Source organism: Bombina bombina, chromosome 2 (genome assembly GCF_027579735.1).
Source record: "Bombina bombina isolate aBomBom1 chromosome 2, aBomBom1.pri, whole genome shotgun sequence".
Taxonomy (NCBI): domain Eukaryota; kingdom Metazoa; phylum Chordata; class Amphibia; order Anura; family Bombinatoridae; genus Bombina; species Bombina bombina.
The window spans coordinates 430,111,494-430,138,173 of NC_069500.1; the positions used below are offsets into that span (position 1 = coordinate 430,111,494).

The following is a 26,680-nucleotide window of genomic DNA, read 5'->3' on the forward strand; positions in this document are numbered from 1 at the left end:
ATGGAGCCCTACGCCTCCAAATCACTGGGTCCTCTCTGGTTTTAATTTTTGGGGTGTTTATTTCCCTTGTTTCTACTGAAATTAAAGGGACATGACATTTTTAAATAACGTTCCAGTTTACTTCTATTGTGTAATGTGCCTTGTTCTTTCTGTATCCTTTGTTGAAGAACGTACCCAAGTAGGCTCAGGAGCAGCAACGCACTACTGGAAGCTAGCTAGCGATTGGTGGCTACACATATACACCTCTTGTCATTGGCTCACCATATGTGTTCAGGTAGTTCCTCTGTAGTGCAGTGCTGCTCCTTCAAAGGATACGAAAAGAGAATGAATTTGATAATAGTCATAAATTGGAGAGTTATTTTAAAATTGTATGCTCTTTCGTGAAAGAAAAAAAAACAACAAAAAAATAGTCAGTAAGACTATTTCAATCATAGTTTTCTACATAATGTTATTTTTAGAATAACTTTTTAGATGATTTTTCCAGTTATATCACAAAATTACTGACTTGGTTATATACTATTATAAATAGATCATTATGAAATTATTGGGAGGTGAAGTATCGCCAGTTTAATAGGTAATCAACTTTTCAGCTGTACTTTATTGGAAGGAGAAAAATAATCATTGCTTCAATAGTAACAATTTAAACGGGACATGAAACTCGAAATGTTTCTTTTGTGAATCAAATGGAGCATACAATTTCAAACAATTTTACAATTTACTTCTATTATCTAATTTACTTTGTTCTCTTGGTATCCTTTGTTGAAAAGTATACATAAGTAGGCACAGGAGGTAGAAGCTAGCTGCCGATTGGTGGCTGCCCATATATGCCTCTTGTAATTGGCTTACTGGCGTGTTCAGCTAGCTTCCAATAGTGCATTGCTTCTCCTTCAATAAAGGATAGCAAGAGAATAAAGCAAAAATTTATAATAGAAGTAAATTGGAAAATTGTTTAAAATTGTATGCTCTGACTCATGAAAGAAAAAAAAAATGTGGGTTCATGTCCCTTTAATTAAAGAAAAATAGTCATTACCTTAACAACAACAACTTAAAGGTTTTATTTAACTAAAACAATAACATTATTTGTTTTACTTTGATTTTTACTGAATGCCCCTTGTTCTGTCGGATCAGGGAAATTATCAGACTAGCGAACTGAAGTGACATTCGTCAGCTGTCTGATAAAAAATAAATACACACTGCGCAGGCGCTGCTCTTAGTCATAGCATTCCACTACCAATGTCACAGCCCATCAGAAGTCAGAACAGTTAACGGAACGCACACAAGTTAGCTCTTTTGATGTCACCAAGGTCTTCAGTGTTTAGGGTTTTAGGGAAGCCCAGAGCCATTCAACAGGTTCAGAAACAAATGCTTCCCCAATGTGTACATATATTGTCGCTTAGTAAACCCTGACAGCACAGGATACACACATGTAAAACATTAACATCAGTATACTAAGTGATTTGATGCACATTATAGTAACAATATATGCACACATTGGGGAGGCATTTGTCATCTTTATTACTGTATGTTTATCTGTTGGATGAATTTATTTTATGTAGTAACCCAAGCTGCTCACGGTGTTCCTTTAAAAGAGCTAGCTTTAGTGCGTTCCTTTAACTGTTCTAACTTCTGATGGGCTGTGACGTAGGTAGTGGAATGCTATGACTAAGAGTAGTGCCGATGCAGGTTGTATTTTTAATCAGACAGCTGACGGAACGTCACTTCTGTTCGCTAGTCTGATGATCTGACAGAACACCCCTCCCTCTTCACACATAGGTCCTTGTGCAGATCTATTCCAAAGAATGTTCTATTCGTTGAGCTTCTTAAAAAACTTAGCAAGGGGTTGAACAATGGGATTAAAAAAGGGACAATAAAATCAAAATGAAAGGTAAAGTCCAAATTAAACTTTCATGATTCAGGTAGGGCATGTAATTTTAAACAACTTTCTGTTTTACAGATAAAAATAGTGAGTGACGATAATGAAAACGGAAGATAGACTTGTGGACACCAGTTACATCTAAGGAGTATAAGCACCTACAATTTGAAGCAAACGGAGGCTAGAACACCCCAAAAAGGAGAAACTGTGGAAAGATCCACTGATAGGCGATACCCAGGTCAGATGACTAGGCTGTGAGACCGAGGCAGTGAAGACGCTGTAAGTATCCCGCCACACACGGAGAACGCCGTTAGCGAGGAGTGAACACAGCTAGGTAAGTCTGCCACACAGCTGAAAAATAACTGCTAAGCCTGAACAGGGATCCGACGATACTCATCTCTAAATACCTGTCCGATCAGGAACTACTATTATTAACACTATTTCACGATTTTCATAATTCCCAAAAGGACTCACATGGTATTAAATTGCCTTCTATTCAACAACCGTTTACACAAGGTGGGCAATTGCTTTCTTTTTTCTACACACTACTTTCACTGTATTATGACTAAGGGAGATATTCATCGATTCAGCTAAATCTGCTTACACAGGAATATCACAAAGATACACTTAAAGAGACACTGAACCCAATTTTTTTCTTTCGTGATTCAGATAGAGCATGAAATTTTAAGCAACTTTCTAATTTACTCATATTATCAAATTTTCTTCATTCTCTTGGTATCTTTATTTGAAATGCAAGAATGTAAGTTTCGATGCCGGCCCATTTTTGGTGAACAACCTGGGTTGTCCTTGCCGATTGGTGGATAAAGACATCCACCAATAAAAAAAAGTCCTGTCCAGAGTACTGAACCAAATAAAAAGCTTAGATGCCTTCTTTTTCAAATAAAGATAGCAAGAGAACAAAGAAAAATTAAAAATAGGAGTACATTAGAAAGTTGCTTAAAATTGCATGCTCTTTCTGAATCACAAAAGAAAAAAAATTGGGTTCAGTGTCCCTTTAATAATAGAGACACTTTTTTTTCATGAATCACCAACTGTTTAACACATTGAATAGCAAATATACAAAGAGTTAAATCGGAGCTCTGGAAACATTGTCATCTTTCTATTTTTCATATCTACTTCTATATTTTTTGAAAACCATTGATTAATATACTTAGCGGCATGTCATATGCATCTATTTTATGCTGAATACTGTTATTATATATGTTGATACAATTGTATCCTATACTCACCTTGAGATATTGTACTTTTTTTATGCTGTGACGGCTTAATTTAAGCCTTAACTTTTTTATGTGTCAAACTGCCTAACAAAATTGTCATAGCTCATTTTTTGAAATATAATATACACATTTAAGAGAGATATAGGCTCTGTTGTCGCCACAACTATATTCTTTTGTACTCGTTTTTTATTTTCTTGCTGATTTTAAAATAAGTACTGTACTATATCACTTTGTTTAGGGTTAATAAACCTTTTTTAAGCCATTGAATTGAATCTGATTTTTATAGGAGGTAATATAGGAAAAGTATCCCTTTCTATTATACTATATATCCTCAGCTTTCATTAGCGCCACTCATTTTTATCTGTCCTTATTCACCTTTAACCGTGTAGAGAGATCACGGTTGAATTTATGAGAGGCTAAGAGGATTAGACTAAGTACAGATATTATATTATTTGTTTTTTAGCTAACTTTCTATTTTACATTTGTCATTAAATTTGCTTTGTTCTCTTGGTATTCTTAGTTGAATGCTAAACCTAGATAAGATCATATGCTAATTTATAAGCCCTTGAAGACTGCATCTTACCTGAATGCATTAGACGGTTTTTCACAGCTAGAGGGCATTAGATCACGGGTTTCATATAAATAACATTGTGCTCATGCACCTGGAGTTATTTAAGAGTCAGCACTAATTGCCTGAAATGCAAGTTTGTCAAAAGATTTGAGATTTTTGGTGTTTACTATCCCTTTAAACACTAATGATTCAGATTAAACATGCGGATAATTTGCAATAAAATACTCTCTTTATTCATCTATATATATTGGAGAAGAGACTATGAACTCTCTGTTATCGGTTATTCACGCTGCATTAATCGTGTATTTACAACACTACAACGTGACACATACAATTCACATCTTGTAAATTTATACCATTCCAGTCCATTAGTAACAAAACAGTTTTACAAAAACAAAATTTTTGCTTACCTGATAAATTTATTTCTTGACACGGTGAGTCCACTGATCATCATCATTTACTGTTGGGAATATCACTCCTGGCCAGCAGGAGGAGGCAAAGAGCACCACAGCAAAGCTGTTAAGTATCACTTCCCTTCCCACAAACCCCAGTCATTCGACCAAGGAAAAGGAAAGAAAGGAAATAACACAAGGTGCAGAGTTGCCTAAGGTTTATATAACCAAAAACTGTCTGAAAAACAGGGGGCGGGCCGTGGACTTACCATGTCAAGAAATAAATAAATTTATCAGGTAAGCATAATTTTTTTTTTTTCTAATGACACGGCGAGTCCACGGATCATCATCAATTACTGTTAGGAATCAATACCCAAGCCAGAGGACACAGATAAGAGAGGGACAAGACAGGGAACCTAAACAGAAGGCACCAATCCTTGAAGAACCTTCCTCCCAAAGGAAGCCTCAGTTGAGGCAAAAAACAGAATTTATGTTTACCTGATAAATTACTTTCTCCAACGGTGTGTCCGGTCCACGGCGTCATCCTTACTTGTGGGATATTCTCTTCCCCAACAGGAAATGGCAAAGAGCCCAGCAAAGCTGGTCACATGATCCCTCCTAGGCTCCGCCTACCCCAGTCATTCGACCGACGTTAAGGAGGAATATTTGCATAGGAGAAACCATATGATACCGTGGTGACTGTAGTTAAAGAAAATAAATTATCAGACCTGATTAAAAAACCAGGGCGGGCCATGGACCGGACACACCGTTGGAGAAAGTAATTTATCAGGTAAACATAAATTCTGTTTTCTCCAACATAGGTGTGTCCGGTCCACGGCGTCATCCTTACTTGTGGGAACCAATACCAAAGCTTTAGGACACGGATGAAGGGAGGGAGCAAATCAGGTCACCTAAATGGAAGGCACCACGGCTTGCAAAACCTTTCTCCCAAAAATAGCCTCAGAAGAAGCAAAAGTATCAAACTTGTAAAATTTGGTAAAAGTGTGCAGTGAAGACCAAGTCGCTGCCCTACATATCTGATCAACAGAAGCCTCGTTCTTGAAGGCCCATGTGGAAGCCACAGCCCTAGTGGAATGAGCTGTGATTCTGTCAGGAGGCTGCCGTCCGGCAGTCTCGTAAGCCAATCTGATGATGCTTTTAATCCAAAAAGAGAGAGAGGTAGAAGTTGCTTTTTGACCTCTCCTTTTACCAGAATAAACAACAAACAAGGAAGATGTTTGTCTAAAATCCTTTGTAGCATCTAAATAGAATTTTAGAGCGCGAACAACATCCAAATTGTGCAACAAACGTTCCTTCTTCGAAACTGGTTTCGGACACAAAGAAGGCACGACTATCTCCTGGTTAATGTTTTTGTTAGAAACAACTTTTGGAAGAAAACCAGGTTTAGTACGTAAAACCACCTTATCTGCATGGAACACCAGATAAGGAGGAGAACACTGCAGAGCAGATAATTCTGAAACTCTTCTAGCAGAAGAAATTGCAACCAAAAACAAAACTTTCCAAGATAATAACTTAATATCAACGGAATGTAAGGGTTCAAACGGAACCCCCTGAAGAACTGAAAGAACTAAGTTGAGACTCCAAGGAGGAGTCAAAGGTTTGTAAACAGGCTTGATTCTAACCAGAGCCTGAACAAAGGCTTGAACATCTGGCACAGCTGCCAGCTTTTTGTGAAGTAACACAGACAAGGCAGAAATCTGTCCCTTCAAGGAACTTGCAGATAATCCTTTCTCCAATCCTTCTTGAAGAAAGGATAGAATCTTAGGAATCTTTACCTTGTCCCAAGGGAATCCTTTAGATTCACACCAACAGATATATTTTTTCCATATTTTGTGGTAAATTTTTCTAGTTACAGGCTTTCTGGCCTGAACAAGAGTATCAATAACAGAATCTGAGAACCCTCGTTTTGATAAGATCAAGCGTTCAATCTCCAAGCAGTCAGCTGGAGTGAGACCAGATTCGGATGTTCGAACGGACCTTGAACAAGAAGGTCTCGTCTCAAAGGTAGCTTCCATGGTGGAGCCGATGACATATTCACCAGATCTGCATACCAAGTCCTGCGTGGCCACGCAGGAGCTATCAAGATCACCGACGCCCTCTCCTGATTGATCCTGGCTACCAGCCTGGGGATGAGAGGAAACGGCGGGAATACATAAGCTAGTTTGAAGGTCCAAGGTGCTACTAGTGCATCTACTAGAGTCGCCTTGGGATCCCTGGATCTGGACCCGTAGCAAGGAACCTTGAAGTTCTGACGAGAGGCCATCAGATCCATGTCTGGAATGCCCCACAGTTGAGTAATTTGGGCAAAGATTTCCGGATGGAGTTCCCACTCCCCCGGGTGTAATGTCTGACGACTCAGAAAATCCGCTTCCCAATTTTCCACTCCTGGGATGTGGATTGCAGACAGGTGGCAGGAGTGAGTCTCCGCCCATTGAATGATTTTGGTCACTTCTTCCATCGCCAGGGAACTCCTTGTTCCCCCCTGATGGTTGATGTACGCAACAGTCGTCATGTTGTCTGATTGAAACCGTATGAACTTGGCCTTTGCTAGCTGAGGCCAAGCCTTGAGAGCATTGAATATCGCTCTCAGTTCCAGAATATTTATCGGTAGAAGAGATTCTTCCCGAGACCAAAGACCCTGAGCTTTCAGGGATCCCCAGACCGCGCCCCAGCCCATCAGACTGGCGTCGGTCGTGACAATGACCCACTCTGGTCTGCGGAAGGTCATCCCTTGTGACAGGTTGTCCAGGGACAGCCACCAACGGAGTGAGTCTCTGGTCCTCTGATTTACTTGTATCTTCGGAGACAAGTCTGTATAGTCCCCATTCCACTGACTGAGCATGCACAGTTGTAATGGTCTTAGATGAATGCGCGCAAAAGGAACTATGTCCATTGCCGCTACCATCAAACCTATTACTTCCATGCACTGCGCTATGGAAGGAAGAGGAACGGAATGAAGTGTTTGACAAGAGTTTAGAAGTTTTGTTTTTCTGGCCTCTGTCAGAAAAATCCTCATTTCTAAGGAGTCTATTATTGTTCCCAAGAAGGGAACCCTTGTCGACGGAGATAGAGAACTCTTTTCCACGTTCACTTTCCATCCGTGAGATCTGAGAAAGGCCAGGACTATGTCCGTGTGAGCCTTTGCTTGAGGAAGGGACGACGCTTGAATCAGAATGTCGTCCAAGTAAGGTACTACTGCAATGCCCCTTGGTCTTAGCACCGCTAGAAGGGACCCTAGTACCTTTGTGAAAATCCTTGGAGCAGTGGCTAATCCGAAAGGAAGCGCCACGAACTGGTAATGCTTGTCCAGGAATGCGAACCTTAGGAACCGATGATGTTCCTTGTGGATAGGAATATGTAGATACGCATCCTTTAAATCCACCGTGGTCATGAATCGACCTTCCTGGATGGAAGGAAGAATTGTTCGAATGGTTTCCATTTTGAACGATGGAACCTTGAGAAACTTGTTTAAGATCTTGAGATCTAAGATTGGTCTGAACGTTCCCTCTTTTTTGGGAACTATGAACAGATTGGAGTAGAACCCCATCCCTTGTTCTCCTAATGGAACAGGATGAATCACTCCCATTTTTAACAGGTCTTCTACACAATGTAAGAATGCCTGTCTCTTTATGTGGTCTGAAGACAATTGAGACCTGTGGAACCTCCCCCTTGGGGGAAGTCCCTTGAATTCCAGAAGATAACCTTGGGAGACTATTTCTAGTGCCCAAGGATCCAGAACATCTCTTGCCCAAGCCTGAGCGAAGAGAGAGAGTCTGCCCCCCACCAGATCCGGTCCCGGATCGGGGGCCAACATTTCATGCTGTCTTGGTAGCAGTGGCAGGTTTCTTGGCCTGCTTTCCCTTATTCCAGCCTTGCATTGGTCTCCAGGCTGGCTTGGCTTGAGAAGTATTACCCTCTTGCTTAGAGGACGTAGCACTTGTGGCTGGTCCGTTTCTACGAAAGGGACGAAAATTAGGTTTATTTTTGGCCTTGAAAGACCTATCCTGAGGAAGAGCGTGGCCCTTACCCCCAGTGATATCAGAGATAATCTCTTTCAAGTCAGGGCCAAACAGCGTTTTCCCCTTGAAAGGAATGTTAAGGAGTTTGTTCTTGGAAGACGCATCCGCTGACCAAGATTTCAACCAAAGCGCTCTGCGCGCCACAATAGCAAACCCAGAATTCTTCGCCGCTAACCTAGCCAATTGCAAAGTGGCGTCTAGGGTGAAAGAATTAGCCAATTTGAGAGCACGGATTCTGTCCATAATCTCCTCATAAGGAGGAGAATCACTATCGATCGCCTTTACTAGCTCATCGAACCAGAAACACGCGGCTGTAGTGACAGGGACAATGCATGAAATTGGTTGTAGAAGGTAACCTTGCTGAACAAACATCTTTTTAAGCAAACCTTCTAATTTTTTATCCATAGGATCTTTGAAAGCACAACTATCTTCTATGGGTATAGTGGTGCGTTTGTTTAAAGTAGAAACCGCTCCCTCGACCTTGGGGACAGTCTGCCATAAGTCCTTTCTGGGGTCGACCATAGGAAACAATTTTTTAAATATGGGGGGAGGGACGAAAGGTATACCGGGCCTTTCCCATTCTTTATTTACAATGTCCGCCACCCGCTTGGGTATAGGAAAAGCTTCTGGGAGCCCCGGGACCTCTAGGAACTTGTCCATTTTACATAGTTTCTCTGGGATGATCAAATTCTCACAATCATCCAGAGTGGATAATACCTCCTTAAGCAGAGCGCGGAGATGTTCCAACTTAAATTTAAATGTAATCACATCGGGTTCAGCTTGTTGAGAAATTTTCCCTGAATCTGAAATTTCTCCCTCAGACAAAACCTCCCTGGCCCCCTCAGACTGGTGTAGGGGCATTTCAGAACCATTATCATCAGCGTCCTCATGCTCTTCAGTATCTAAAACAGAGCAGTCGCGCTTACGCTGATAAGTGGGCATTTTGGCTAAAATGTTTTTGATAGAATTATCCATTACAGCCGTTAATTGTTGCATAGTAAGGAGTATTGGCGCGCTAGATGTACTAGGGGCCTCCTGAGTGGGCAAGACTCGTGTAGACGGAGGGAATGATGCAGTACCATGCTTACTCCCCTCACTTGAGGAATCATCTTGGGCATCATTTTCAGTGTCACATAAATCACATTTATTTAAATGAGAAGGAACCTTGGCTTCCCCACATTCAGAACACAGTCTATCTGGTAGTTCAGACATGTTAAACAGGCATAAACTTGATAACAAAGTACAAAAAACGTTTTAAAATAAAACCGTTACTGTCACTTTAAATTTTAAACTGAACACACTTTATTACTGCAATTGCGAAAAAGTATGAAGGAATTGTTCAAAATTCACCAAAATTTCACCACAGTGTCTTAAAGCCTTAAAAGTATTGCACACCAAATTTGGAAGCTTTAACCCTTAAAATAACGGAACCGGAGCCGTTTTTAACTTTAACCCCTTTACAGTCCCTGGTATCTGCTTTGCTGAGACCCAACCAAGCCCAAAGGGGAATACGATACCAAATGACGCCTTCAGAAAGTCTTTTCTATGTATCAGAGCTCCTCACACATGCGACTGCATGTCATGCTTCTCAAAAACAAGTGCGCAATACCGGCGCGAAAATGAGGCTCTGCCTATGATTAGGGAAAGCCCCTAGAGAATAAGGTGTCTAAAACAGTGCCTGCCGATATTATTTTACAAAAATACCCAGATTAAATGATTCCTCAAGGCTAAATATGTGTAATATATGAATCGATTTAGCCCAGAAAATGTCTACAGTCTTAATAAGCCCTTGTGAAGCCCTTATTTACTGTCTGAATAAAAATGGCTTACCGGATCCCATAGGGAAAATGACAGCTTCCAGCATTACATCGTCTTGTTAGAATGTGTCATACCTCAAGCAGCAAAAGACTGCTCACTGTTCCCCCAACTGAAGTTAATTCCTCTCAACAGTCCTGTGTGGAACAGCCATGGATTTTAGTAACGGTTGCTAAAATCATTTTCCTCTTACAAACAGAAATCTTCATCTCTTTTCTGTTTCAGAGTAAATAGTACATACCAGCACTATTTTAAAATAACAAACTCTTGATTGAATAATAAAAACTACAGTTAAACACTAAAAAACTCTAAGCCATCTCCGTGGAGATGTTGCCTGTACAACGGCAAAGAGAATGACTGGGGTAGGCGGAGCCTAGGAGGGATCATGTGACCAGCTTTGCTGGGCTCTTTGCCATTTCCTGTTGGGGAAGAGAATATCCCACAAGTAAGGATGACGCCGTGGACCGGACACACCTATGTTGGAGAAAACATAATTTATGTAAGAACTTACCTGATAAATTAATTTCTTTCATATTAGCAAGAGTCCATGAACTAGTGACGTATGGGATATACATTCCTACCAGGAGGGGCAAAGTTTCCCAAACCTTAAAATGCCTATAAATACACCCCTCACCACACCCACAATTCAGTTTAACGAATAGCCAAGAAGTGGGGTGATAAAAAAGGAGTGAAAAATAAGGAATTGGAATAATTGTGCTTTATTCAAAAAATCATAACCACCACAAAAAAAGGGGGGGCCTCATGGACTCTTGCTAATATGAAAGAAATTAATTTATCAGGTAAGTTCTTACATAAATTATGTTTTCTTTCATGTAATTAGCAAGAGTCCATGAGCTAGTGACGTATGGGATAATAAATACCCAAGATGTGGAACTTCCACGCAAGAGTCACTAGAGAGGGAGGGATAAAATAAAGACAGCCAATTCCGCTGAAAAATTAATCCACTACCCAAATCACAAAAGTTTCAATTTTTATAATGAAAAAAACTGAAAATATAAGCAGAAGAATCAAACTGGAACAGCTGCCTGAAGTACCATTCTACCAAAACTGCTTCTAAAGAAGAAAAAACATCAAAATGGTAGAACATAGAAAAAGTATGCAAAGAAGACCAAGTCATTGCTTTGCAAATCTGATCAACAGAAGCTTCTTTCTTAAAAAGCCCAGGAAGTAGAAACTTACCTAGTAGAATGAGCCATAATCCTCCGAGGCGGGAATCCACCCGACATATGCTCAAATAGAAGAGCCTGTAAAGCCTTTAGAACCAAATTAAGACTCCAAGGAGGAGAAATTGGCTTAATGACAGGTTTGATAAGAACCAAAACCTGAACAAAATAATGAATAACAGGAAGGAACACTGCCTTACCCTGATGAAAAATCAGAAAAGGAGATCCACAAGAAAGAGCAGAAAACTCAGAAACTCTTCTAGCAGAAGAGATAACCAAAAGGAACAATACTTTCCAAGAAAGTAATTTTAATGTCCAGAGAACGCAAAGGTTCAAACGGAGGAGCCTGTAAAGCCCTCAGTACCAAATTGAGACTCCAAGGAGGAGACATTGACTTAATGACAGGCTTGATACAAACCAAAGCCTGTACAAAACAATGAATATCAGAATGAATAGCAATCTTTCTGTGAAAAAGAACAGAAAGAGTAGAGATTTGTCCTTTCAAAGAACTTGCAGACAAAACCTTATCTAAACCAACCTGAAAAATTGTAAAATTCTAGGAATTCTAAAAGAATGCCAAATAATTTATGAGAAGAACACCAAGAAATGAAAGTCTTCCAAACTCGATAATAAATTTTTCAAGAGACAGATTTACAAACCTGTAACATAGTATTAATCACGGAGTCAGAGAAACCTCTATGACTAAGAATCAAACGTTCAATCTCCATACCTTCAAATTAAATGATTTGAGATCCTGATGGAAAAATGGGCCTTGAGATAGGTCTGGTCTTAATGGAAATGTCCAAGGTTGGCAACTAGCCATCCGAATGAGATCCGCATACCAAAACCTGTGAGGCCATGCTGGAACCACCAGCAGTACAAACGAACGGTCCATTAGAATTTTGGAAGAATTAGAGGCGGAAGATATAGACAGAATGATAATTCCAAGGAAGTGTCAATGCATACGCTACTTCCGCCTGAGGATCCCCGGACCTGAAATAGGCCCCTGGGAAGTTCCTTGTTAAGACGAGAGGCCAACAGATCTATTTCTGGAAGCCCTCACATCTGAAAAATTGAAAAACATATCTGGGTAAAGACCATTCTCCCGGATGTAAAGCTTGATTAACAGAGATAATCCGCTTCCCAAACGTCTATACCTGGGAAAAAGACCCCAGAATTTAGATAGGAGCTGGATTTAGCCCAAGCAAATATCCGAGATACCTTTGTCACAGTCTAAAGACTGATAGTCACACCCTGATTGACATACACCACAGATGTGATAATGTCTGAAAAAAACCAATAAACGTCTCTTCTTCAAAAGAAAACCAACTGAAGAACTCTGGGAATGCACGGAGTTCCAAAATATCAAATGGTAATCTCGCCTCCTGAGATTTCCAAACCCCTTGTGCTGACAGAGAACCTCAGACAGCCTCCCAACCTAAAAGACTCGCATCTATAGAGATCATGGTCCAGGTTGAAAGAATCGAAGAGACCTGTAGAACTAAATGATGGTGATCTTAACCACCGAATCAAAGATAGTTAAACACAGAATTCGAAGATTTAAAAAGTGAAATCCAAGAATCCCTGCACCATTATGCAGCATAAAAAACTGGAAAGGTTTTCTATGAAAAATGAGCAAAGGGAAATGAATCCAATGCTGCAGCCATAAGACCTAAATTTCCATGCATATATAGCAACTGAAGGAAATAATAGAGACTGAAGGTACCGACAGACGGAACTCAATAAGAAAAAAATCACTTATCTGTTAGAGACAAAGACAGTGACACAATCTATCTGGAAACCTAAAAAAGGTGACCCTTGTGTGAGGAATCAAGAGCTTTTGATAAAAAGATCCTCTAACCATGTCTTGAAAAAACAAAGTTGAATCATATGAGATTCCGCAGTCTCAGAAAATAAAAATAATCTGAATTAAAACAGAAATGAAGATATGCATCTATTGTATCTAATGAAAACAAATAATGCTATCACCGACCAAAAAAAGTCAGAATAAACCATATAAATACCAATCTAAAAGATGGTACATTTATATAAAAAAGATTTTCTATCTTTAGAACAAATAAAATTATTAGCATGTTAATCCAGTTAAGGGACCAGCCAACACACCGGACTTGCATAAACAAAAATGCAAGACAACAAGACAAATGCAACAGCACCCAGTCTGAACCTCAAATGAGCAGTAGACTTTGTCCCTTAACAATGCTAAATAATACATAATCTGATACAGTACTTGATCTTTAAAGTAAACAGAAAAAATGGAGCAAAAGCAACATCATCCAAATAAATTACAGGTCCAAGAAAAGTACCTGAAAATAAAAAATTTTCCTTAAATAGGATACAACCATTTAAAAAAGAAAATGAATACTATTTTGCTATAGAAACAATAGCATAATTTAGCAGGAGTAGAGATAGCCCCATTAAATTGGAGAACCCTCAAAATTGAATTTAACTGCCGACAAAGAATATAATTTAAAACCTTTGAAGAAATTGTCAGCCTATTCCATTCCCTAGTATGAAGGAATGGAAAAAAACCTCTGAAGACACAGAAGATAAAATAAGCAGAAATAAAATGTTAGCTAGTTTTGAAAAAGAACTAGTTACCTCAATATCCAAAATAATCAACACCTTTTCAACAAAAAACAAATGTACTCTAATAAAAAATAAAAAAGTAGATTTGTTAGTGTCAATATCTGATGAAGAAAAGTTCTGAAAGAGAAAAAACATCATCAGAGAAGGATAATTCAGTATGTTGTTGGTCATTTGAAACTTCATCAAAAAGAAGTTTGAAAAAGACCTTAAAATTTTTAATAGAAGGCGCAAAGTCAGACAAAGCCTTTAACCTAGAATCAGAAAAAATATTCTTATAAATTTTCTAAGTATATCTTGTACATAATATGTAAAAAGAAAAGCAATACATAAAGCATAAATACTAATGGATTCTGCATGTAAAAGTTTATCATGATAACTTATTACAAACCATAGCTAAAGATAAAGATTCATAACATTTAAAATAAATGAACTTAGCTTTGGTAGGACTTCTTAGTCAACAGGAATCCCTCAGTATGTTCTGATCCAGGAATAATTTATTGGAAAATCTTGCAATATGTAATAGAAAAAAACAACATATAAAGCAAAATGATCAAATTCCTTAAATGACAGTTTCAGGAATGGGGATAAATGCAAAACAAACAAGCCTCTAGCAACCAGAAGCAACAAAAAAGTGAGACTTATATAATGTGAAAAAAAGTGGCGCCAAGTATGACGCCCACATTTTTTGGCGGCAAGTATGACGCCCACATTTTTGGCGCAAAAAAACGTCTGTAATACACATGCGTCAAAAATTACGCAACCACGTGTAAACTTCCGGCGTCAACTATGGCGCTGGAAATGACAAAATTTTGCGCCAAAAAAGTTTGCGCCAAGAATGACGCAATAAATTGAAGCATTTTCTGCCCCCGCAAGCCTAACAGCCCGCAAGGAAAAAAGTCAATTAGGAAATTTCTTTAAGGTAAGAAAAAATATTTATTCATATGCATTTTCCCAAATAATGAAACTGACAGTCTGAAAGAAGGAATACTGATTATCCTGAATCATGGCAAATATAAGTTTAAAGACATATATTTAGAACTTTACGTATAAAGTGCCCAACCATAGCTTAGAGTGTCAAAAAAAATAAGACTTACTTACCCCAGGACACTCATCTACATATAGCAGATAGCCAAACCAGTACTGAATCGAGAATCAGTAGAGGTAATGGTATATAAGAGTATATCGTCGATCTGAAAAGGGAGGTAAGAGATGAATCTCTACGACCGATAACAGAAACCTATGAAATAGATCCCGTAGAAGGAGACCATTGAATTCAAATAGCCAATACTCTCTTCATATCCCTCTGACTTTCACTGCACTCTGAGAGGAAAACCGGGCTCCAGCCTGCTGCGAAGCGCATATCAACGAAGAATCTAGCACAAACTTACTTCACCACCTCCACGGGAGGCAAAGTTTGTAAAACTGAATTGTGGGTGTGGTGAGGGGTGTATTTATAGGCATTTTAAGGTTTGGGAAACTTTGCCCCTCCTGGTAGGAATGTATATCCCCCATACGTCACTAGCTCATGGGCTCTTGCTAATTACATGAAAGAAATATACAATTTATAGAATTTAGAAAAAGAGTGCTAAGAAGACTAAGTCGCAGCCTTGCAAATCTGTTCCACAGAGGCCTCTCTTAAAGGCCCAAGAAGAAGAAAAACAGCCCTAGTGGAATAGCAGTAAGAAACAAACGGCTAGATTTAGAGTTCTGCGGCCAAAGGGGTGCGTTAGCTACGCGTGCTTTTTTTCTCCCGCACCTTTTAAATAACGCTGGTATTTAGAGTTCACAGAATGGCTGCGTTAGGCTCCAAAAAGGGAGCGTACAGGCATATTTACCGCCACTGCAACTCTAGATACCAGCGTTGCTTACGGACGCGGCCAGCTTCAAAAACGTGCTTGTGCACGATTCCCCCATAGAAAACAATGGGGCCATTTGAGCTGAAAAAAAACCTAACACCTGCAAAAAAGCAGCGTTCAGCTCCTAACGCAGCCCCATTGTTTTCAATGGGGAAACACTTCCTACGTCTGCACCTAACACTCTAACATGTACCCCGAGTCTAAACACCCCTAACCTTACGCTTATTAAACCCTAATCTGCCGCCCCCGCTATCGCTGACACCTGCATATTTTTTTTAACCCCTAATCTGCCGCTCCGTACACCACCACTACCTACATTATACCTATGTACCCCTAATCTGCTGCCCCTAACACCGCCGACCCCTATATTATATTTATTAACCCCTAATCGCCTCCACCTACCTACAATAATTAACCCCTAATCTGCCGACCGAACCGCACCGCTACTATAATAAATGTATTAACCCCTAATCCGCCTCACTCCCGCCTCAATAACCCTATAATAAATAGTATTAACCCCTAATCTGCCCTCCCTCACATCGCCGACACCTAACTTCAAACATTAACCCCTAATCTGCCGACTGGAGCTCACCGCTATTCTAATAAATGTATTAACCCCTAAAGCTAAGTCTAACCCTAACCCTAACACCCCCCTAACTTAAATATAATTTAAATCTAACGAAATAAATTAACTCTTATTAAATAAATTATTCCTATTTAAAGCTAAATACTTACCTGTAAAATAAACCCCAATATAGCTACAATATAAATTATAATTATATTGTAGCTATTTTAGGATTTATATTTATTTTACAGGTAACTTTGTAATTATTTTAACCAGGTACAATAGCTATTAAATAGTTAAGAACTATTTAATAGTTACCTAGTTAAAATAAATACAAAAATTACCTGTAAAATAAATCCTAACCTAAGTTACAATTAAACCTAACACTACACTATCAATAAATTAATTAAATAAAATACCTACAGTTACCTACAATTAAACCTAACACTACACTATCAATAAATTAATTAAATACAATATCTACAAATAAATACATTTAAATAAACTAACTAAAGTACAAAAAATAAAAAAGAACTAAGTTACAAAAAATAAAAAAATATTTACAAACATAAGAAAAATATTACAACAATTTTAAACTAATTACACCTACTCTAAGCCCCCTAATAAAATAACAAAGCCCCCCAAAATAAAAAAAATGCCCTACCCTATTCTAAATTAAAAAAGTTCAAAGCTCTTTTACCTTACCAGCCCTTAAAAGGACCTTTTGTGGGGCATGCCCCAAAGAATTCAGCTCTTTTGCCTGTAAAAAAAACACACATACAATACCCCCCCCCCCCAACATTAAAACCCACTACCCACATACCCCTAATCTAACCCAAACCCCCCTTAAATAAACCTAACAATAAGCCCCTGAAGATCTTCCTACCTTATCTTCACCTCGCCGGGTATCACACCGATCCGTCCTGGCTCCGAAATCTTCATCCAAGCCCAAGCGGGGGCTGGCGATCCATAATCCGGCGGCTGAAGAGGTCCAGAAGAGGCTCCAAAGTCTTCATCCTATCCGGGAAGAAGAGGCGATCCGAACCGGCAACCATCTTGATCCAAGCGGCATCTTCTATCTTCATCCGATGAGGAACGGCTCCATCGTGAAGACCTCCAGCGCGGATCAATCTTCTTCTTCTGACGTCCAACTGAAGAATGAAGGTTCCTTTAAGGGACGTCATCCAAGATGGCGTCCCTCGAATTCCGATTGGCGGATAGGATTTTATCAGCCAATCGGAATTAAGGTAGGAAAATTCTGATTGGCTGATGGAATCAGCCAATCAGAATCAAGTTCAATCCGATTGGCTGATCCAATCAGATTGAGCTCGCATTCTATTGGCTGTTCCGATCAGCCAATAGAATGCAAGCTCAATCTGATTGGCTGATCGGATCAGCCAATCGGATTGAACTTGAAAAGAGCAAACGGAGGAAACAGATATGTCAGCCTGAAATGTCAAAGAACCGCCAGAGCATCTATCAGAGCGGTCAGTGGATCCATTAACCTAGAACTGTACCTTGAAAACTCGTAATTCTACCAAGACGCCATCAAAACCGGTTCCAGCACGCCCCATCTGAGGGTTAAACTGGAAAACACCTCCGTATAAAGTTCCCACTCCCCGTGATGAAAAGTCTGTACGCTCAGGAAGGGACCTTGAAGTAGAAGGTCCTCCTCAATGGAAGTCTCCAAGGTGGAAGAGATGACGTCTCCACTAGGTCTGCATACCAGATCCAGCAAGGCCACGCTGGTGCGATGAGGATCCCCAACGCCCTCTCCTGTTTGTGCCGAGCAATGACCCGAGGAAGGTGAGCGAACGGGGGAAAATAGGTATGTGAGACTGAAATTCCAAGGTAAAGCAAGAGCGTCTATCAGTACAGCCCGAGGATCCCTTGACCTCGACCCGTACATCAGAAGCTTGGCATTCTGTCGAGATGCCATGAGATCCAGCTCCCCATTTGAGAATCAAGCAGGAAAACACTTCCGGGTGGGGTTCCCACTCCCCCGGGTGAAAGGTCTGTCTGCTCAGAAAATCCGCTTCCCAATTGTCCACTTCTGGAATGTGGATCGCAGAAAGACAGCAGTTGTGGGTCTCCGCCCACTGAATAATCTTGGCTACCTCTGTCATGGCCAAGGAACTCCGAGTTCCCCCCTGATGGTTGATGTAAGCCACTGAAGTTATGTTGTCCGACTCAAACCTGATAAAACTGGCCGAAGAGGAGGCCAGGCGAGAATTGAAGATTGCTCTCAGCTCCAGAATGTTTATGGGTAGAACCGACTTCTCCTGAGTCCAAGTCCCCTGAGCCTTTAGAGAGCCCCAGACTGCTCCACATCCCAACAGGCTGGCGTCCATTGTCACAATCACCCAGGTGGGTCTGCGGAAGCAGGTTCCCTGGGAGAGATGATCCTGGACAACCACCAATGAAGAGAATCCCTTGTCTCCTGATCCAGAAGTAATCGCAGAGACAGATCCGCATAATCTCTGTTCCACTGCCTGAGCATGCATAACTTCAGGTCTGAGGTGGAAACGGGCAAACGGAATGATGTCTATGGCAGCTACCATCAGACCGATTACCTCCATACATTGAGCCACTGATGGTCAAGGACAGGACTGAAGCATCAGACAAGAATTGAAAATTTTTGATTTCCTGACTTCTGTCAGAAAACAGAATTTATGTTTACCTGATAAATTACTTTCTCCAACGGTGTGTCCGGTCCACGGCGTCATCCTTACTTGTGGGGATATTCTCTTCCCCAACAGGAAATGGCAAAGAGCCCAGCAAAGCTGGTCACATGATCCCTCCTAGGCTCCGCCTACCCCAGTCATTCGACCGACGTTAAGGAGGAATATTTGCATAGGAGAAACCATATGATACCGTGGTGACTGTAGTTAAAGAAAATAAATTATCAGACCTGATTAAAAAACCAGGGCGGGCCATGGACCGGACACACCGTTGGAGAAAGTAATTTATCAGGTAAACATAAATTCTGTTTTCTCCAACATAGGTGTGTCCGGTCCACGGCGTCATCCTTACTTGTGGGAACCAATACCAAAGCTTTAGGACACGGATGAAGGGAGGGAGCAAATCAGGTCACCTAAATGGAAGGCACCACGGCTTGCAAAACCTTTCTCCCAAAAACAGCCTCAGAAGAAGCAAAAGTATCAAACTTGTAAAATTTGGTAAAAGTGTGCAGTGAAGACCAAGTCGCTGCCCTACATATCTGATCAACAGAAGCCTCGTTCTTGAAGGCCCATGTGGAAGCCACAGCCCTAGTGGAATGAGCTGTGATTCTTTCAGGAGGCTGCCGTCCGGCAGTCTCGTAAGCCAATCTGATGATGCTTTTAATCCAAAAAGAGAGAGAGGTAGAAGTTGCTTTTTGACCTCTCCTTTTACCAGAATAAACAACAAACAAGGAAGATGTTTGTCTAAAATCCTTTGTAGCATCTAAATAGAATTTTAGAGCGCGAACAACATCCAAATTGTGCAACAAACGTTCCTTCTTCGAAACTGGTTTCGGACACAAAGAAGGCACGACTATCTCCTGGTTAATGTTTTTGTTAGAAACAACTTTTGGAAGAAAACCAGGTTTAGTACGTAAAACCACCTTATCTGCATGGAACACCAGATAAGGAGGAGAACACTGCAGAGCAGATAATTCTGAAACTCTTCTGGCAGAAGAAATTGCAACCAAAAACAAAACTTTCCAAGATAATAACTTAATATCAACGGAATGTAAGGGTTCAAACGGAACCCCCTGAAGAACTGAAAGAACTAAGTTGAGACTCCAAGGGGGAGTCAAAGGTTTGTAAACAGGCTTAATTCTAACCAGAGCCTGAACAAAGGCTTGAACATCTGGCACAGCTGCCAGCTTTTTGTGGAGTAACACAGACAAGGCAGAAATCTGTCCCTTCAAGGAACTTGCAGATAATCCTTTCTCCAATCCTTCTTGAAGAAAGGATAGAATCTTAGGAATCTTTACCTTGTCCCAAGGGAATCCTTTAGATTCACACCAACAGATATATTTTTTCCATATTTTGTGGTAAATTTTTCTAGTTACAGGCTTTCTGGCCTGAACAAGAGTATCAATAACAGAATCTGAGAACCCTCGTTTTGATAAGATCAAGCGTTCAATCTCCAAGCAGTCAGCTGGAGTGAGACCAGATTCGGATGTTCGAACGGACCTTGAACAAGAAGGTCTCGTCTCAAAGGTAGCTTCCATGGTGGAGCCGATGACATATTCACCAGATCTGCATACCAAGTCCTGCGTGGCCACGCAGGAGCTATCAAGATCACCGACGCCCTCTCCTGACGGATCCTGGCTACCAGCCTGGGGATGAGAGGAAACGGCGGGAATACATAAGCTAGTTTGAAGGTCCAAGGTGCTACTAGTGCATCTACTAGAGTCGCCTTGGGATCCCTGGATCTGGACCCGTAGCAAGGAACCTTGAAGTTCTGACGAGAGGCCATCAGATCCATGTCTGGAATGCCCCACAGTTGAGTAATTTGGGCAAAGATTTCCGGATGTAATGTCTGACGACTCAGAAAATCCGCTTCCCAATTTTCCACTCCTGGGATGTGGATTGCAGACAGGTGGCAGGAGTGAGTCTCCGCCCATTGAATGATTTTGGTCACTTCTTCCATCGCCAGGGAACTCCTTGTTCCCCCCTGATGGTTGATGTACGCAACAGTCGTCATGTTGTCTGATTGAAACCGTATGAACTTGGCCTTTGCTAGCTGAGGCCAAGCCTTGAGAGCATTGAATATCGCTCTCAGTTCCAGAATATTTATCGGTAGAAGAGATTCTTCCCGAGACCAAAGACCCTGAGCTTTCAGGGATCCCCAGACCGCGCCCCAGCCCATCAGACTGGCGTCGGTCGTGACAATGACCCACTCTGGTCTGCGGAAGGTCATCCCTTGTGACAGGTTGTCCAGGGACAGCCACCAACGGAGTGAGTCTCTGGTCCTCTGATTTACTTGTATCTTCGGAGACAAGTCTGTATAGTCCCCATTCCACTGACTGAGCATGCACAGTTGTAATGGTCTTAGATGAATGCGCGCAAAAGGAACTATGTCCATTGCCGCTACCATCAAACCTATTACTTCCATGCACTGCGCTATGGAAGGAAGAGGAACGGAATGAAGTGTCCGACAAGAGTTTAGAAGTTTTGTTTTTCTGGCCTCTGTCAGAAAAATCCTCATTTCTAAGGAGTCTAATATTGTTCCCAAGAAGGGAACCCTTGTCGACGGAGATAGAGAACTCTTTTCCACGTTCACTTTCCATCCGTGAGATCTGAGAAAGGCCAGGACTATGTCCGTGTGAGCCTTTGCTTGAGGAAGGGACGACGCTTGAATCAGAATGTCGTCCAGGTAAGGTACTACTGCAATGCCCCTTGGTCTTAGCACCGCTAGAAGGGACCCTAGTACCTTTGTGAAAATCCTTGGAGCAGTGGCTAATCCGAAAGGAAGCGCCACGAACTGGTAATGCTTGTCCAGGAATGCGAACCTTAGGAACCGATGATGTTCCTTGTGGATAGGAATATGTAGATACGCATCCTTTAAATCCACCGTGGTCATGAATTGACCTTCCTGGATGGAAGGAAGAATTGTTCGAATGGTTTCCAATTTGAACGATGGAACCTTGAGAAACTTGTTTAAGATCTTGAGATCTAAGATTGGTCTGAACGTTCCCTCTTTTTTGGGAACTATGAACAGATTGGAGTAGAACCCCATCCCTTGTTCTCCTAATGGAACAGGATGAATCACTCCCATTTTTAACAGGTCTTCTACACAATGTAAGAATGCCTGTCTTTTTATGTGGTCTGAAGACAATTGAGACCTGTGGAACCTCCCCCTTGGGGGAAGCCCCTTGAATTCCAGAAGATAACCTTGGGAGACTATTTCTAGTGCCCAAGGATCCAGAACATCTCTTGCCCAAGCCTGAGCGAAGAGAGAGAGTCTGCCCCCCACCAGATCCGGTCCCGGATCGGGGGCCAACATTTCATGCTGTCTTGGTAGCAGTGGCAGGTTTCTTGGCCTGCTTTCCCTTGTTCCAGCCTTGCATTGGTCTCCAGGCTGGCTTGGCTTGAGAAGTATTACCCTCTTGCTTAGAGGACGTAGCACTTGGGGCTGGTCCGTTTCTACGAAAGGGACGAAAATTAGGTTTATTTTTGGCCTTGAAAGACCTATCCTGAGGAAGGGCGTGGCCCTTACCCCCAGTGATATCAGAGATAATCTCTTTCAAGTCAGGGCCAAACAGCGTTTTCCCCTTGAAAGGAATGTTAAGGAGTTTGTTCTTGGAAGACGCATCAGCTGACCAAGATTTCAACCAAAGCGCTCTGCGCGCCACAATAGCAAACCCAGAATTCTTTGCCGCTAACCTAGCCAATTGCAAAGTGGCGTCTAGGGTGAAAGAATTAGCCAATTTGAGAGCACGGATTCTGCCCATAATCTCCTCATAAGGAGGAGAATCACTATCGATCGCCTTTACTAGCTCATCGAACCAGAAACACGCGGCTGTAGTGACAGGGACAATGCATGAAATTGGTTGTAGAAGGTAACCCTGCTGAACAAACATCTTTTTAAGCAAACCTTCTAATTTTTTATCCATAGGATCTTTGAAAGCACAACTATCTTCTATGGGTATAGTGGTGCGTTTGTTTAAAGTAGAAACCGCTCCCTCGACCTTGGGGACTGTCTGCCATAAGTCCTTTCTGGGGTCGACCATAGGAAACAATTTTTTAAATATGGGGGGAGGGACGAAAGGTATACCGGGCCTTTCCCATTCTTTATTTACAATGTCCGCCACCCGCTTGGGTATAGGAAAAGCTTCTGGGAGCCCCGGGACCTCTAGGAACTTGTCCATTTTACATAGTTTCTCTGGGATGATCAAATTCTCACAATCATCCAGAGTGGATAATACCTCCTTAAGCAGAGCGCGGAGATGTTCCAACTTAAATTTAAATGTAATCACATCGGGTTCAGCTTGTTGAGAAATTTTCCCTGAATCTGAAATTTCTCCCTCAGACAAAACCTCCCTGGCCCCCTCAGACTGGTGAAGGGGCATTTAAGAACCATTATCATCAGCGTCCTCATGCTCTTCAGTATCTAAAACAGAGCAGTCGCGCTTACGCTGATAAGTGGGCATTTTGGCTAAAATGTTTTTGATAGAATTATCCATTACAGCCGTTAATTGTTGCATAGTAAGGAGTATTGGCGCGCTAGATGTACTAGGGGCCTCCTGAGTGGGCAAGACTCGTGTAGACGAAGGAGGGAATGATGCAGTACCATGCTTACTCCCCTCACTTGAGGAATCATCTTGGGCATCATTTTCAGTGTCACATAAATCACATTTATTTAAATGAGAAGGAACCCTGGCTTCCCCACATTCAGAACACAGTCTATCTGGAAGTTCAGACATGTTAAACAGGCATAAACTTGATAACAAAGTACAAAAAACGTTTTAAAATAAAACCGTTACTGTCACTTTAAATTTTAAACTGAACACACTTTATTACTGCAATTGCGAAAAAGTATGAAGGAATTGTTCAAAATTCACCAAAATTTCACCACAGTGTCTTAAAGCCTTAAAAGTATTGCACACCAAATTTGGAAGCTTTAACCCTTAAAATAACGGAACCGGAGCCGTTTTTAACTTTAACCCCTTTACAGTCCCTGGTATCTGCTTTGCTGAGACCCAACCAAGCCCAAAGGGGAATACGATACCAAATGACGCCTTCAGAAAGTCTTTTCTATGTATCAGAGCTCCTCACACATGCGACTGCATGTCATGCCTCTCAAAAACAAGTGCGCAATACCGGCGCGAAAATGAGGCTCTGCCTATGATTAGGGAAAGCCCCTAAAGAATAAGGTGTCTAAAACAGTGCCTGCCGATATTATTTTACCAAAATACCCAGATTAAATGATTCCTCAAGGCTAAATATGTGTAATATATGAATCGATTTAGCCCAGAAAATGTCTACAGTCTTAATAAGCCCTTGTGAAGCCCTTATTTACTGTCTGAATAAAAATGGCTTACCGGATCCCATAGGGAAAATGACAGCTTCCAGCATTACATCGTCTTGTTAGAATGTGTCATACCTCAAGCAGCAAAAGACTGCTCACTGTTCCCCCAACTGAAGTTAATTCCTCTCAACAGTCCTGTGTGGAACAGCCATGGATTTTAGTAACGGTTGCTAAAATCATTTTCCTCTTACAAACAGAAATCTTCATCTCTTTTCTGTTTCAGAGTAAATAGTACATACCAGCACTATTTTAAAATAACAAACTCTTGATTGAATAATAAAAACTACAGTTAAACACTAAAAAACTCTAAGCCATCTCCGTGGAGATGTTGCCTGTACAACGGCAAAGAGAATGACTGGGGTAGGCGGAGCCTAGGAGGGATCATGTGACCAGCTTTGCTGGGCTCTTTGCCATTTCCTGTTGGGGAAGAGAATATCCCCACAAGTAAGGATGACGCCGTGGACCGGACACACCTATGTTGGAGAAAAATTTTCATTGATAGGGAATCTATTATGGTTCCCAAAAAAAACTACCTTTGTAGTTGGAATTAAGGAACTTTTTTCCAAATTCATCTTCCATCTGTGAGATCGCAGAAAGGATAATAAGCATCTCCATGTGGGAGTTTGCTTGTTGAAAGGATGGCACCTGAACCAGGATGTCGTCCAGATAAGGCGCACCTGCTTGGTAGAGGGAGAGGAAGGCTTACCCTTGAAGTTTCGAAAGGAACGAAAATTACTCTGATGTCCCTCCTGCTTATTCCTCTTATCCTGAGGGAGGAAATTACCCTTTCCTCCCGTAATGTCAGAAATAATTTCTGACAATCCCGGACCAAACAAGGTCTTACCCTTGTAAGGGATCGCCAAAAGCTTGGACGACACATCTGCAGACCAGGGTTTCAACCATAAGGCTCTGCGGGTCAGTACGGCAAACCCAGAAATTTTTGCTCCCAGCTTGATAACTTGTAGGGAAGCATCCGTAATAAAATAATTGGCCAATTTAAGGGCCTTGATCCTATCCTGGATCTCTTCAAGAGGGGTGTCTGTCTGAATAGAATCAGACAACGCATCAAACCAGTATGCTGCCGCACTAGTGATGGTAGCAATACACACCACAGGTTGCCATTGTAAACCCTGGTGAACATACATCTTCTTGAGAAATCCCTCCAGCTTCTTATCCATAGGATCTTTAAAAGGAACAACTATCCTCTATGGGAATAGTGGTCCTCAGCTAAAGTGAAAATTGCCCCTTCCACCTTGGGAACGATTGCCAAGACTCCTTGATAGAGTCAGCAATAGGAAACATCTTTTTAAAAATAAGGGATGGAGAAAAAGGAATACCCAGTCTCTCCCATTCCTTAACAATAATCTCTGTAGCTCGATCTGGTACAGGGAAAACCTCCACCATGGAAGGTACATCAAAATACTTGTTTAGCTTGCTAGACTTCTTAGGATTGACTACGACCATGGTGTCGGAGTCGTCCAAGGTAGCCAAAACCTCCTTAAGTAACAAACTGAGGTGTTCCAGCTTAAACCTGAAGGATACAACTTCAGCATCAGAAGAAGGAATTACACCGTCTGAATCTGAGATTTCACTCTCAGATGCTACCGAAGTATCCTCATCCTCCGGCTTCTGGGAGGGAACATTTGGAATAGCCACGACTGTGTCAGCAACCTTACTCACTGAATCTTTACATTTCTTCTCACAGGCGGCCTTACCTTGAAACCTATTCTGTACCCTTGTGAAACAATGTTCTGAATCCAAAGATTGTGAATCGAATTGATCCAAACATCTTTGAAAAATCGTAACCTGCCCCCTACCAGCTGTGCTGGAATGAGGGCCGCACCTTCATGCGGATTTGGGAGCTGGTTTTGACTTTCTAAAAGGCTTGGATTTATTCCAGACTGGAGAAGGTTTCCAAACAGAAACCGTTCCTTTAGAGGAAGGGTCAGACTTCTGCTCCTTATTCTGACGAAAGGAACGAAAACAATTAGCAGCCCTATATTTACCTTTAGATTTTTTGTCCTGAGGCAAAAAGGCTCCCTTCCCCCCAGTAACAGTTGAAATTATTGAATCCAACTGAGAACCAAATAATTTATTACCTTAGAAAGAGAGAGAAAGCAATGTTGACTTAGAAGTCATATCTGCATTCCAAGTTTTAAGCCATAGAGCTCTTCTAGCTAAAATAGCTAAAGACATATACCTGACATCAATTCTAATGATATCAAAAATGGCATCACAAACAAAGTTATTAGCATGTTGAAGAAGTTTAACAACGCTATAAGCATTATGGTCTGATACTTGTTGCGCTAAAGCCTCCAACCAGAAAGTGGTAGCTGCAGCAACATCAGCCAAAGAAATAGCAGGTCTAAGAAGATTACCTGAACATAAATAAGCTCTCCTTAGAAAGGATTCAAGCTTCCTATCTAAAGGATCCTTAAAGGAAGTACTATCTGCCGTAGGAATAGTAGTACGTTTAGCAAGAGTAGAGATAGCCCCATCAACTTTGGGGATTTTGTC

General features: G+C 41.2%; 1 protein-coding gene across 1 annotated transcript in view; it reads right to left on the minus strand.

Annotated features, from left to right (window-relative positions):
• BCR (BCR activator of RhoGEF and GTPase) overlaps positions 1 to 26,680 on the minus strand; it is a 169,087-nt gene that overhangs the window by 91,041 nt on the left and 51,366 nt on the right. The window lies entirely within an intron of this gene.